Source organism: Bubalus kerabau, chromosome 16 (assembly GCF_029407905.1).
Source record: "Bubalus kerabau isolate K-KA32 ecotype Philippines breed swamp buffalo chromosome 16, PCC_UOA_SB_1v2, whole genome shotgun sequence".
NCBI lineage: Eukaryota > Metazoa > Chordata > Mammalia > Artiodactyla > Bovidae > Bubalus > Bubalus kerabau.
The window spans coordinates 25,022,386-25,034,348 of NC_073639.1; the positions used below are offsets into that span (position 1 = coordinate 25,022,386).

The 11,963-nt window shown below is 37.1% G+C and overlaps 1 pseudogene; it reads right to left on the reverse strand.

Annotated features, from left to right (window-relative positions):
- Positions 1 to 2,081: 2,081 nt before the first annotated feature.
- Positions 2,082 to 3,272, reverse strand: LOC129630324 (trifunctional enzyme subunit beta, mitochondrial-like; annotated as a pseudogene).
- Positions 3,273 to 11,963: the final 8,691 nt, after the last annotated feature.

Genomic DNA, 11,963 nt, shown 5'->3' on the forward strand with positions numbered 1-11,963 from the left:
ATCAAGTTGAGAATGTTTGCCTCTACTCCTTGTTTTCTGGGAGTTTCTATCATAAATGGTGAATGGATTTTGTAAAATATTTTTTCTGCCTTTATTGATATGATCATGTGGTTTTGCTTTTTTAGGCTATTGGTGAATTACATTAACTGATTTTTGAATGCTCAATCTTCCTTGTTTAGCAGGAATAAATCCCACTTGTTTGCAGTATATAATTCTTTTTATACATTGTTGCATTCAACTTCCTAATATTTTGTTGAGGATTTTTGCATTAATATCCATTAGGGATTTTGGTCTATAGTATAAATCTTCTTTTGTAGTATATGTATTCTATAAATTTATGTTATAAATTGTATGCTATAAATTACCCTCCAATTATAGTTTTTGCTGCATCCTGCAAATTTCATAAGTTGTTTTTTAATTTTAGGAAAGAATGTTGTAAATTTTTTCTCCAGATTTCTTCTTTGGTGCACATGTTGCTTTAAGTGTGTTGGTTAATCGTCACATATTTTGATATCTTCTGGTTGTCTTTCTATTATTGACTTCTAGTTAAATTTCATTGTGATCTGAGAATAGACATTGTATGATTTATATTATTTAAGTTTTTAAGGTGTGTTTAAAGTGAGAACATGGTCTATATTGATGAATGTTCGGTGTGAGCTTGAAAAGAATGTGTATGCTGCTGTTGTTGGAAGGTTAAGTCTATAAATGTCTATTATATCCAGTTAATTGATGATTTTGTTGAGTTCAGCTATGTCCTTACTCATATTCTGCCTGCTTCATCTGTCCATTTCTGAGAAAGTTTTGACATCTACAACATGATAGTGGATTCACCTATTTCTCTTTCTAGTTCTATCAGACTTTGCCTTTCATAGTTTGATGCTCTGTTGTTAGGTGTATAAATATTAAGGATTGTAATACTTTCCTGGAAAATTAACCCCTTTATGATTATATAATGCCCTTATTTATCCACAATAACTTTATTTGCTTTGAAATCTGCTCCATCTGAAATTAATATAGCTACTTCTGCTTTGATTAGTATTACTATATTTTTCTCCAGCCATTTACTTCAAATCTATATATGTTTTTATATATATTTAAAATGAGTTTTTTGTAGACATTAGATAATTTGGTCTTGTTTTGTGGTTCAGTCTGACAGTCTTTATCATTTAGTTGATGCATTTGGACCATTGATATTCAGAGATGTATTTGGACTCATATCTACCATCTTTGTTACTGTTTTGAATTTAATGTTCTCCTTCTTTTTCCTTACTTTGCCTTCCACTCTTTGTATGCCTTTTGTAGTTTCAAATGAGCATTTTACATGATTCCATATTTCCTCTTTTCTTAGCATATAGGTTATACTTCTCTTTTTTGCTATTTTTATGGTTGTCCCAGGGTAACCATTAATATTGCAATAGGTATTCACATATAGTTTAAGTCCATTTTCAAATGATAGTATACCACTTCATGGGTAGTGTGAATACCTAGTAATAATAATAATAATTTCTCCCCCCCCAACAATTCTCCAGTTTAAGGTTAATAAATATGGTATTTTTGTATCTAAATATTTATTGTAAGTTTTCAATTATGTTTAAATTCTGAACTATGTTTCCATAAAAACAGAGGCACATTGGATTGTATTTCAAAGGAAATAATTTATCTTTAAGTCACAAATATGAATGAGTATATTTTGCCAATGTTATAAAGATGATTTCAAGCCCTAGTTAATCTCTTTCTCAAATTGCAACCATTTGTTTAATCTTTAATGAAAATAGAGACCAAAAACAAATGCTTAAACATATCACTCTGTGAGATTCTGATGACTAAGAAATCCCTGAAAGAGCAGTGAACCATGATTATTGGAAAGCTCAGGACACTAGCAAGGTTTACTTGCAAAGATTTTACAGAAGGCCGCAAATTGTGTTTCCTAAGAGGAACCAGGAAATACATATGTCATTTAGTAATACATTGAAATTGCCTTGTCTAGGATGAGTATTGCACAAAAACTCCAAGTTACCATTTCCTGGTCTGTTATCTATCATATCATGGCCCTGCACTCCACCTCATAGACAGCCACTAAGTCATACTGGCCTTTGTCCTTTCATAATTTGTTGGCAGCCAGTGTCTCCATAGAGGGGTCTTAGGGACATTGATTCACCTCAGTTGTTAAACTTCTCCAAAGGACTCAATGCAACTTTGCTTTTTTATCCATGTAGTTTTGTACAAACTAATCAGAATCTATGACTTTATGGTTAGTTAAAATATGACCTGAGAAAGCTTCATGAAATTCAAAAGCATTGATATCATTTATTGTTAATCTTAACTTTTCTAGCACTTTTAGAGTAGCATATGTTGGTTCAAGTGAAAGCTGATCTTTGGAATCCTGAAACAAATATACAAAATCCCTCATATGTGCCTTCAGCTTATAACCCATGACCAGAGTTTTTTTCCTGAGCATAGCAGATGCACCATCAGTTAGGAAAGAAGGATTTGCAGCTGTCACTATGCCATAGGGCTTGATGAATGCAGTTTTTAGCTTGACTATCTACTTCAGAAAGGACAAAGGCCACTATCTTTGGTGACTATATCTTTTCCTGGTATTTTGAAGATATATCAGAAAGGAGTCCTTCATCCTGGGCCCTCTTGGCTAGACTGTGAAAACGCAGTGCATACGCACTCTGTTGCAGTTGAGAAACAACAAGGCATCTGCAAGTCAGTCTGTAGAGCCATGCATGGTCGTGCTCAGGTGATAGGATTAAAGATAGTCACTGACCTAAAATCTTGGCCTTTTTGAGATCGAGCATGAGTTTCCTCAAATGACAAATTGGTACATAGGCTATTAACTCTATATCACCTGCCACAACCACATTACTGGCCAGAAGTAATCAAGCCAACACTTGTAGTCCTGGTTTGGTTAGCAAAGATGCAAGCCATGGTGACAGATCACAGGAGACTTGTCAGAGAGGTCAGCTTCAAGGGATAGACTCTCCAGCTACATTGTTTTTACTTCCTGTATAACTATGCCAAAGAAGATGTAACCAACAATTTCCTTTGGGACCTTGGTTTGATGCAACAAATCTGAGCCAAATCACATGGCATCAGGTCTTTATATGAAGTGCCTGACAGCAAAAATAGAGTGTGACATTATCTAGCACCACCATATTCTTTATACAGGGTTTAGCCAAGGTCTTCTTTAATTTTTTCTGGGCAGCTGGGGCAGCTTTTAGCAGATAGGAACAGCTCAGAGGTCTCAAGAAAATCTGTGTACCCATTTTGCTGAACTTGGAAGATTTTTTTCAAGTTAATGTCAAGATGGAAGTCATGCTGCAGTGGTCCCCACCTTAGCTTGGGCTCCTGTTGTGAGCAGCATTTGGCCTCAAGTTTCTGGGGTGAGAGGGATCTAGGAGTGGATCTAGTCTAGAAAGAACCTCTCTTGCAGGCCATCAGACTCCAGAGGTGAAGCTGGGTCCTGGCTGTCTGCTTGTCATCTGACTAGATGACTGACATCTGACCTCATGATAGGCCTTCTTTCTTTCAGTACAGGAAGAGTTCTTTCTGCCCCTTTAGCCAAAGTGCAGGGTACCATTAGGGACCTGCAGTGAGTCAGCATGGGGTTGGCAGGTTGGGAGGTGGGAAGGTAGGCTTGGGTTGGTCAGGAAGTATGTTGAGGGCCTGGCTAGTGCCAGGCTGAGTCTGACTAGGATGTTCCAGAGCCTGGGCAGAACTCCTGCAGAGGCTAAGACAGCCTCTGAGCCTCATCTCTTTTGCCAAAAAAACTTCAAAAAACATTCCTTGCATGATAAGTATCCTGGTAACAAATTCCCTCAGTTTTATTTATCTGAGAAAATCTATTTTTCCTTCACTTTTGAAGAATAACTTTAGAGGTTATAGACTTCTAGGCTGGTAGGTTTTTTCCTCTCAGCCTTTTTTTATACCCTAAACTGGTCTTTTAACTCACCAGGTATCATGAGTTAGGCAGAAATGAAATATTAGTGCAACATATAAATCTTCTCCAAGTCTTCAAATTCCTCATACTCAGCTTTTCTTCTTACAAAAATAAAAGGAATTGGAAAACTAACTTTTAAATCAATATTTCTAATTTTATATATATATATGGTATATATATATATACCCACACCATCTTTTGAGGTAAGTCCCCAAGTCAGATACTTATGCCTGAAAGGTTCTTGCTCTCTATCAGAAAGGGGCAAAATGTCTTTTCCACCTTTCAAAAGCAGAAACGAATTTTATAGTTTCTTATAGAGATTCAAAGTGTTACCTTTTCCCTCTGCATCCTTGCTTTTTTTTCTTCTTCTCCCTGACTTGCGATGACAAGGAATGTGCATCTCAGAAGTGGAATTTTGTCTCCCCTGGTAGCTAATCCTCAGCTTTTCCTCCACAACCTCTCCTTCCCCCAATGTCTGCGTTAGCCAACCCCTTCCCCTGAGGCCTGGGGTGAGAGTGAGAGGAAGGGCAGGGAGAAGAGGACAGAAGATAATGAAGAAGGTTAGAAATAGTTTTACCGCAGCTACCATCAATGAGACTGGAGATCTAAGAACTTACATACCATGTGTAGAAATCTCTCAACACTAAATATTCCACTCTACTTTATTCTCACATGGTTACTGAGGAGAAGTTGGTGGCAGTTTTTATCTTTGTTCCTCTTTGAGTAATGTGGTTTTCTCCACTCCAATCCCTTGCTTCTTTCAGAATTTTTTTTTTCTTTACCTTTAATTTCTTGTAGTTTCAAAAAGATATGCCTAGCTTAAGGTGTTTTGTTTGTTTTGTTGTTGTGGTGGTGGTGGTGGTGTCATTTATTCTACTTGGTTTTCTCTGATATTCCTGAATCTGTGGTTTGGTGTCTGATATTAATTTGGGGAAATTCTCAGTCATTATTATTTTTTTTTTTTTTTCCTGTCCTTTTCTCGCTCTGTCTTAGGTTTTGGTTAAATCATTTCCCCAAAGGGCGAGCCTCCTCAAAAACTGAGGGTTGCTAGAGTATTTAAAAATCATTCCATTTTCCCTGCCCCTTCCTGAAGCCCAAGGGGATTTTTCTCTAATATTTACTCTGAGAATCTGGATAGATTCCACATAGGAAATTCTGTGATTTAGAGGGAGGGGGATCTGTGGCTGGGTTCCCCTTGAGTTTTTAATTCTTTTACCTCTCTGACTTGTCCACACGGTTTAGAGAGTCATTTCCTAGGCAGGTTGATAGGAAATCTAGGGGTCCCCAAGGAGAGAGGGGTCTCCAAATGGAGGAAATAGCCTGCAAGTGTCAGACATTTTTATCTCTCTTAAGCGGCAGGAGGAAACAAACTAGCAATATTTTTTTTCCTTCTCTATACAAATTTAAAGGGAGGTTTCTCTTAAAATACTGTGTTGCCATAATGACACCTGGTTTCGCCTGAAGTTAGCTATTCTTGAGCCTAGAGATAACCAATGCCTTTTTCTTATGGAAATGTTTGTCTTAAGCTATGCTAATGTACTATGTCTTTACCCCAAACTCTGTCTCCAAGTCAGTTCCGCCTCTTGGCCCAGAACCTACTTGACAAACCAGTATGTTATACTCAGATATTTTCCCCCTAATCTATGTAAATGAAACTATTTGTATGGTGGTCTGCCCTTCTTTAAGATTCAAGTTAATCATTTTATGGCCCAGGATAAACCATTTGGTGCCATTCTGAATTTTAAGACATTCCTTTCTTTCATTAACAGACTGCTAGTGACTATATAACATCCAGCTGAAGACTAGCAGGGGGGTACTCTTTCTGCCCCCTTCTGATGCCTATGTCAGAAGCTTTCTCTATCTCCTTTATACTTTAATAAAACTTTATTACACAAAAGCTCTGCGCGATCAAGCCTCGTCTCTGGCCCCGGATTGATTTCTTCTCCTCCGGGGGCCAAGAATCCCGGTGTATTCGCGTGATTCAACAACAACCTTTCACGGAGTCTCCAGCAGTTCTTCAATCAAAGTCCAGATTTACTACCTGCCCCCTCCCATTTCTAGTGGAGATTTCTACATGGGAATCTCTGCTCAGGTCAGGCATCACTCCCTGTCTATTTTCTCTTTGTCTCCAATCCTAGGGACTGTTGTTTGTCCTGTGTCCTCCCCTCTCTAGGGAACCAAATAAAATTATTGATTTTTCACTCTTCAACTTTTTGTCATTAGGATAGGGTGGTGACTTAAGATCCTTATATCAGAACTGGAAACCAAACCCTAAATGTGTCACTTTAACATATAATCAACATGATTTAATGCCTGTCCAATAAGATCTACATGCCTCCCTTGTTAAATAGTGTGGCCCTGCACCAATATTTCCTGAAGTCATTCTGGACCACTTGGTCTTCCTGTTTCCTCACAAGGAAGGAGAAAACACTGGAATAAATTGGTATAGGCATACCTCAGAGATACTGTGGCTTTTGCTCCAGAAAACTGCAATGAAGCAAATATCGCAATAAAGGGAGTCATTTGAAATTTTGGTTTCTCAGTGCATATGAAAGTTGTTTTTGTTCAGTCTACTTAGTCATGAGAAACCCCACGGACTACAGCCCTCCCTGTCCTTCACCATGTCTTGGAGTTTGCTCAAACTCATATCCTTTGAGTCAGTTAGGCCATCCAACTATCTCATCCTCTGTCATCCCCTTCTTCCCCTGTCTTCAGTCTTTCCTGGCATCAGGGTCTTTACCAATGAGTCTGCTCTTCACATCAGGTGGCCAAAGTATTGAAGCTTCAGCTTCAGCATCAGTCCTTCCAATGAATATTCAGGGTTGATTTCCTTTAGGATTGACTGGTTTGATCTCCTTGCAGTCCAAGACACTCTTTTTCAGCACCACAGTTCAAAAGAATCAATTGTTTAGCACTCAGACTTCCTTATGGTCCAGCTCTCACATCCACACCTAACTATTGGAAAAACCATTCTTTTGACTAGATGGAGCTTTGTTAGCAAAGTGATGTCTCATTCTCTCTCTTTTTTTAATATGCTTTCTAGGTCTGTCATAGCTTTTCTTCCAAGGAACAGGTGTCTTTTAATTTTGGGGGCTGCAATCAGCATCTGCAGTGATTTTGGAACCCCCCAAAATAAAGTCTGTCACTGTTCCCATTGTTTTTCCATCTATTTGTGATGAAGTGATAGGACCCGATGCCATGATCTTTGTTTTTTGAAAGTTGAGTTTTAAGCCAATTTTTTCACTCTACTCTTTCACCTTAATCAAGAGACTCTTTGGTTCCTCTTCACTTTCTTGCCATAAGGGTGGTGTCATCTGCATATCTGAGGTTATTGATATTTCTCCCAGTGATCTTGGTTCCAGATTGTGCTTCACCCATCCTAGCATTTCGCCTGATGTATTCTGCATATAAGTTAAGTAAGCAGGTGACAATATACAACTTGACATACTCCTTTACCAGTTTTTGAACCAGTGCATCATTACATGTCTGGTTCTAACTGTTGCTTCTTGACCTACATACGGGTTTCTAAGCAGGCAGGTAAGGTGGTCTGGTATTCCCATCTCTTTAAGAATTTCACACAGTTTGTTGTGATCCATAGTTTGTGGTCCTACATGGCATGGCTCACCCATGACGGATGGGTCATGGTGGAGAGTTCTGAGAAAAAGTGGTCCCCTAGAGAAGAGAATGGCAAACCACTTCAGTATTCTTGCCTTGAGAACCCCATGAATAGTATGAAAAGGCAAAAAGATAGGACACTGAAAGATGAACTCCCCAGGTCACTAGGTGCCTGATATGCTACTGGAGATCAGTGGAGAAATAACTCCAGAAAGAATGACGAGATGAAGCCAAAGGAAAAGCAGCAGCCAGTTGTGGATGTGACTGGTGATGGAAGCAAGGTCTGATGTTGTAAAGAGCAATATTGCATAGGAACCTGGAATGTCACATCCATGAATCAAGGCAAATTGGAAGTAGTCAAACAGGAGATGGCGAGAGTGAACGTCGACATTTTAGGAATCAGCAAACTAAAATGGAATGGAATGGTGAATTTAACTCAGATGACTATTATATCTACTACTGTGGGCAAGAATCCCTAAGAAGAAATGGAGTAGCCATCATAGTCAACAAAAGAGCCAAAATGCAGTACTTGGATGCAATCTTAAAAACGACAGAATGATCTCTGTTCATTTCCAAGGCAAACCATTCAATAGTACGGTAATTCAAGTCTATGCCCTGACCAGTAATGCTGAAGAAGCTGAAGTTGAATGGTCCTATGAAGACCTGAAAGACCTTCTAGAACTAACAACCAAAAAAGAAGTAATGCTCAAAATTCTCCAAGCCAGGCTTCAGGAATACATGAACTGTGAACTTCCAGATGTTCAAGCTGGCTTTAGTGAAAGCAGAGGAACCAAAGATCAAATTGCCAACATCTATTGAATCATTGAAAAAGCAATAGAGTTCCAGAAAAACATGTATTTCTGCTTTATTGACTATGCCATAGCCTTTGACTGTGTGGATCACAATAAACTGTGGAAAATTCTGAAAGAGATGGGAATACCAGACCACCTGACCTGCCTTTTGAGAAATCTGTATGCAGGTCAGGAAGCAACAGTTAGAACTGGACATGAAACAACGGACTAGTTCCAAATAGAAAAAAGGAGTATGTCAAGTCTGAATATTGCCACTGTGCTTATTTAACTTATATGCAGAGTACATCATGAGAAACGCTGTGCTGGAAGAAGCACAAGCTGGAATCAAGATTGCTGGGTGAAATATCAATAACCTGACATATGCAGATAACACCACCCTTATGACAGAAAGTGAAGAACTAAAAAGCCTCTTGATGAAAGTGAAAGAGCAGAATGAAAAAGTTGGCTTAATGCTCAACATTTATAAAACAAAAATCATGGCATCCGGTCCCATCACTTCATAGCAAATAGATGGGGAAACAGTGGAAACAGTGACAGACTTAAGTTTGGGGGCTCCAAAATCACTGCAGATGGTAAATGCAGCCATGAAATTAAAAGATACTTATTCCTTGGAAGGAAAGTTATTACCAACCTAGACAGCATACTAAAAAAGCAGGGACATTACTTTGCCAGCAAAGGTCCATCTAGGCAAGGCTATGTTTTTACCAATAGTCATGTATGGATGTTAGAGTTGGAGTATAAAGAAAGTTGAGCACTGAAGATTGACCCTCTTGAAGTCTGGTGTTTGAGAAGCCTCTTGAGAGTCCCTTGGACTGCAAGGAGATTCAACCAGTCCATCCTAAAGGAAATCAGTGTTGAATATTCTTTGGAAGGACGGATGTTGAAGCTGAACCTCCAATAGTTTGGCCACCTGATGTGAAGAACTGACTCATTTGAAAAGACCCTGATGCTGAAAAAGTTTGAAGGTGGGAGGAAAAGGGGATGACAGAGGATGAGATGGTTGGATGGTATTACCAACTCAGTGGACAACTCCGGAAGTTGGTGTTGTCAGGGAGTCCTGGTGTGGAAAGGGTCGGACACAACTGAACAACTGCACTGAACTGAACAGTTTGTGGTGGTCCACTCAATCAAACACTCTAGCATAGTCAGTGAAGCAGAAATTGAATTTTTTTCTGGAATTCTCTTGCTTTTGCTGTGATCCAATGAATGCTTGCAATTTGATCTCTGGTTCATCTGCCTTTTCTAAATCCAACTTCGTTATTGCATTCCCTAAGTGTACAGTAGCATTATGTTTAAAAAACAATATACATACCTTAATTAAAAAAATAGTTTATTGCTAAAAAATACTAACCATCATCTGATAACACAGGGTTGCCACAAACCTTCAATTTATAAAAAAATGTAATATCTGCAAAGTGTAATAAAGTGATGGGCAATAAAAGATTTGGCTGTATTTAGGAATCTGCTTTCTGTGCATCCAGTTGTAACATAACAAACTTTTACTCTTTTCTCTACATTTACTGTCTGCCTAGAAACTGAGTGCATAGGTATCTCGTTTTTCCAGAAACTCTCTTGTAAATACCTTAGTGTAGTGTTGTTGGGGAGACTGTAGCAATGTGGTGGGGAGGGGAGGATGCTGAGAGTGTCACAGAGCAGGGAAGTTAAATTATTCTTGTATTATAAACCCTTTTATGTGACCCCCAGCTCTCAGCCCCTAAAATACAGATCAAATTAATAACAATACTCTTCATCCCTTCTTTCTTTATCTTTTCTAGTAGCCTGGGAATAGACTTTTAAATATTAAAAGGTTGAACTGCTTCTCCACTGGGAACAAGATAAAGGAGAGAAAAGATAAATTCTAAGCTTGATTGTGAAGTCAAAGCTAATGATTCTGTCATTTTGCAAAGGTTGAAACCCACATTATCCGTGCAACAAAGCCTAAGAATTCTGTCACCATACCTCCTCTATCGTCATCCCAAAATGTGATAAAGTCTGGTATTAGGTACGAGTTATTGAAGAAACCATTTTTTGTTAAAGAATAGATACATATTTTAGTTTGTCTACTTATAAAAATGTCACATTGATAGTGAGTAGATGTAATGTCAGTATATATTATGAGAACAGTCATTCCGTTTCAGTGTTTTAGAATATTTTGCTTTGTGAAAGTTTAAATTTTAATACAATTTTATTTGCATGTTTTTGTCTCTTTTTCTCCTATATTAAACACTAGTGTTCTGCCTTATTGATGTGTAGTAAGTAGTGCTAGCCCACCAGTGTCCTGTGTCCAGTATTTTACTGGACTTCGGGGATCATTTTATGCATTTATCACCCTCTGCTGCTATTCAGCAAAATGTCGTGACAACATGCTTATGGCATATAGAGACCTAAAACATCCTATGTGGTATTTTTCACTCTGATTGATTTGGGATCTATAGCTGCTCTCAAATGAATAAAAAGCAAGAAAGTAATTTTGCTTTATCAAATACCTCTCAATGAAAATGATCACTGTATTTTCTTATAGGAAAAGAGAGGAGGCCTAGGGGATTTTTCAGTGATGTTTATTTACTTAATCCCTTACCAAATAAGATTGTAAAAATCAAAGAACTGATTCTTTGCACACCCATTACATAGATTATATTTAAATACATCAATAAACCACTAGGAAAAAATGTGAACATAATGTAAAAATGTATATACATATGTATGATGTTTGTCCACAAGAATATGATCATTATTTTAGAAAATAGAAATCATACTGCATATTTACATTTGTACATTGTAAATTTTACTCAAGTAAATATATGAACATTTTAATATTTTTCATTAAAATCCTTACTACATTACAACTTTTAGTGTAGAGTTGTGTCAATTTTATTAAACTAGTCTCCTGTATTGAATGATTATGCTATTTCTAAATTCTCATAATCATAACAAAGTTTCAGTGAATATTCTTTCATATCAATGTATTACTGACTTTAGACTAAAGTTATAGAGAAGAATTTTCTATGAATGAGCTATTTTATAATTTTTGACATAATCACTGATCTTGGTGTTAATATTAGCACAGTTATTATATTTTTATCAATTTTAATTTTGTCCAACTCATTGTATTTCCAGTTTCAACTGGAAAACTCATTGTTTTTATATAACTTTAAAATTCTTCTTATAGTCTGTCAGATATAGGGTAGATTAGTCTCCCTTATATTCCTTTCATTTTCTAATTTTATGTTAAATTTTAATTCACATTGAAAGCTTCACATATTGATTCTGTCAACTGTAATATTTTGATGGTTTTTTTCAATTATATCCAGTTTTAAAAGCCCCTTTCTATCCCAAGACCAGATACATGAATATTATAATTTATATTTTTGTGTTTAATTTGGCATGTGTTTCTTTAATTTTTAGTTTCTGCTCCTATAAAATGTTTAAAATTATAGCATATACTGTATACACCATATGCACTGGTGTGTGATGTAGTGCAGAGCTCAAAATATGAAAAATCTTAATACCTTTCAAAAGTTAATTTTACTATTTAATTTTTTCTGATGGTTTAGAGGCCTGCTTGGTTAATTTCTTTTTATAAATATATT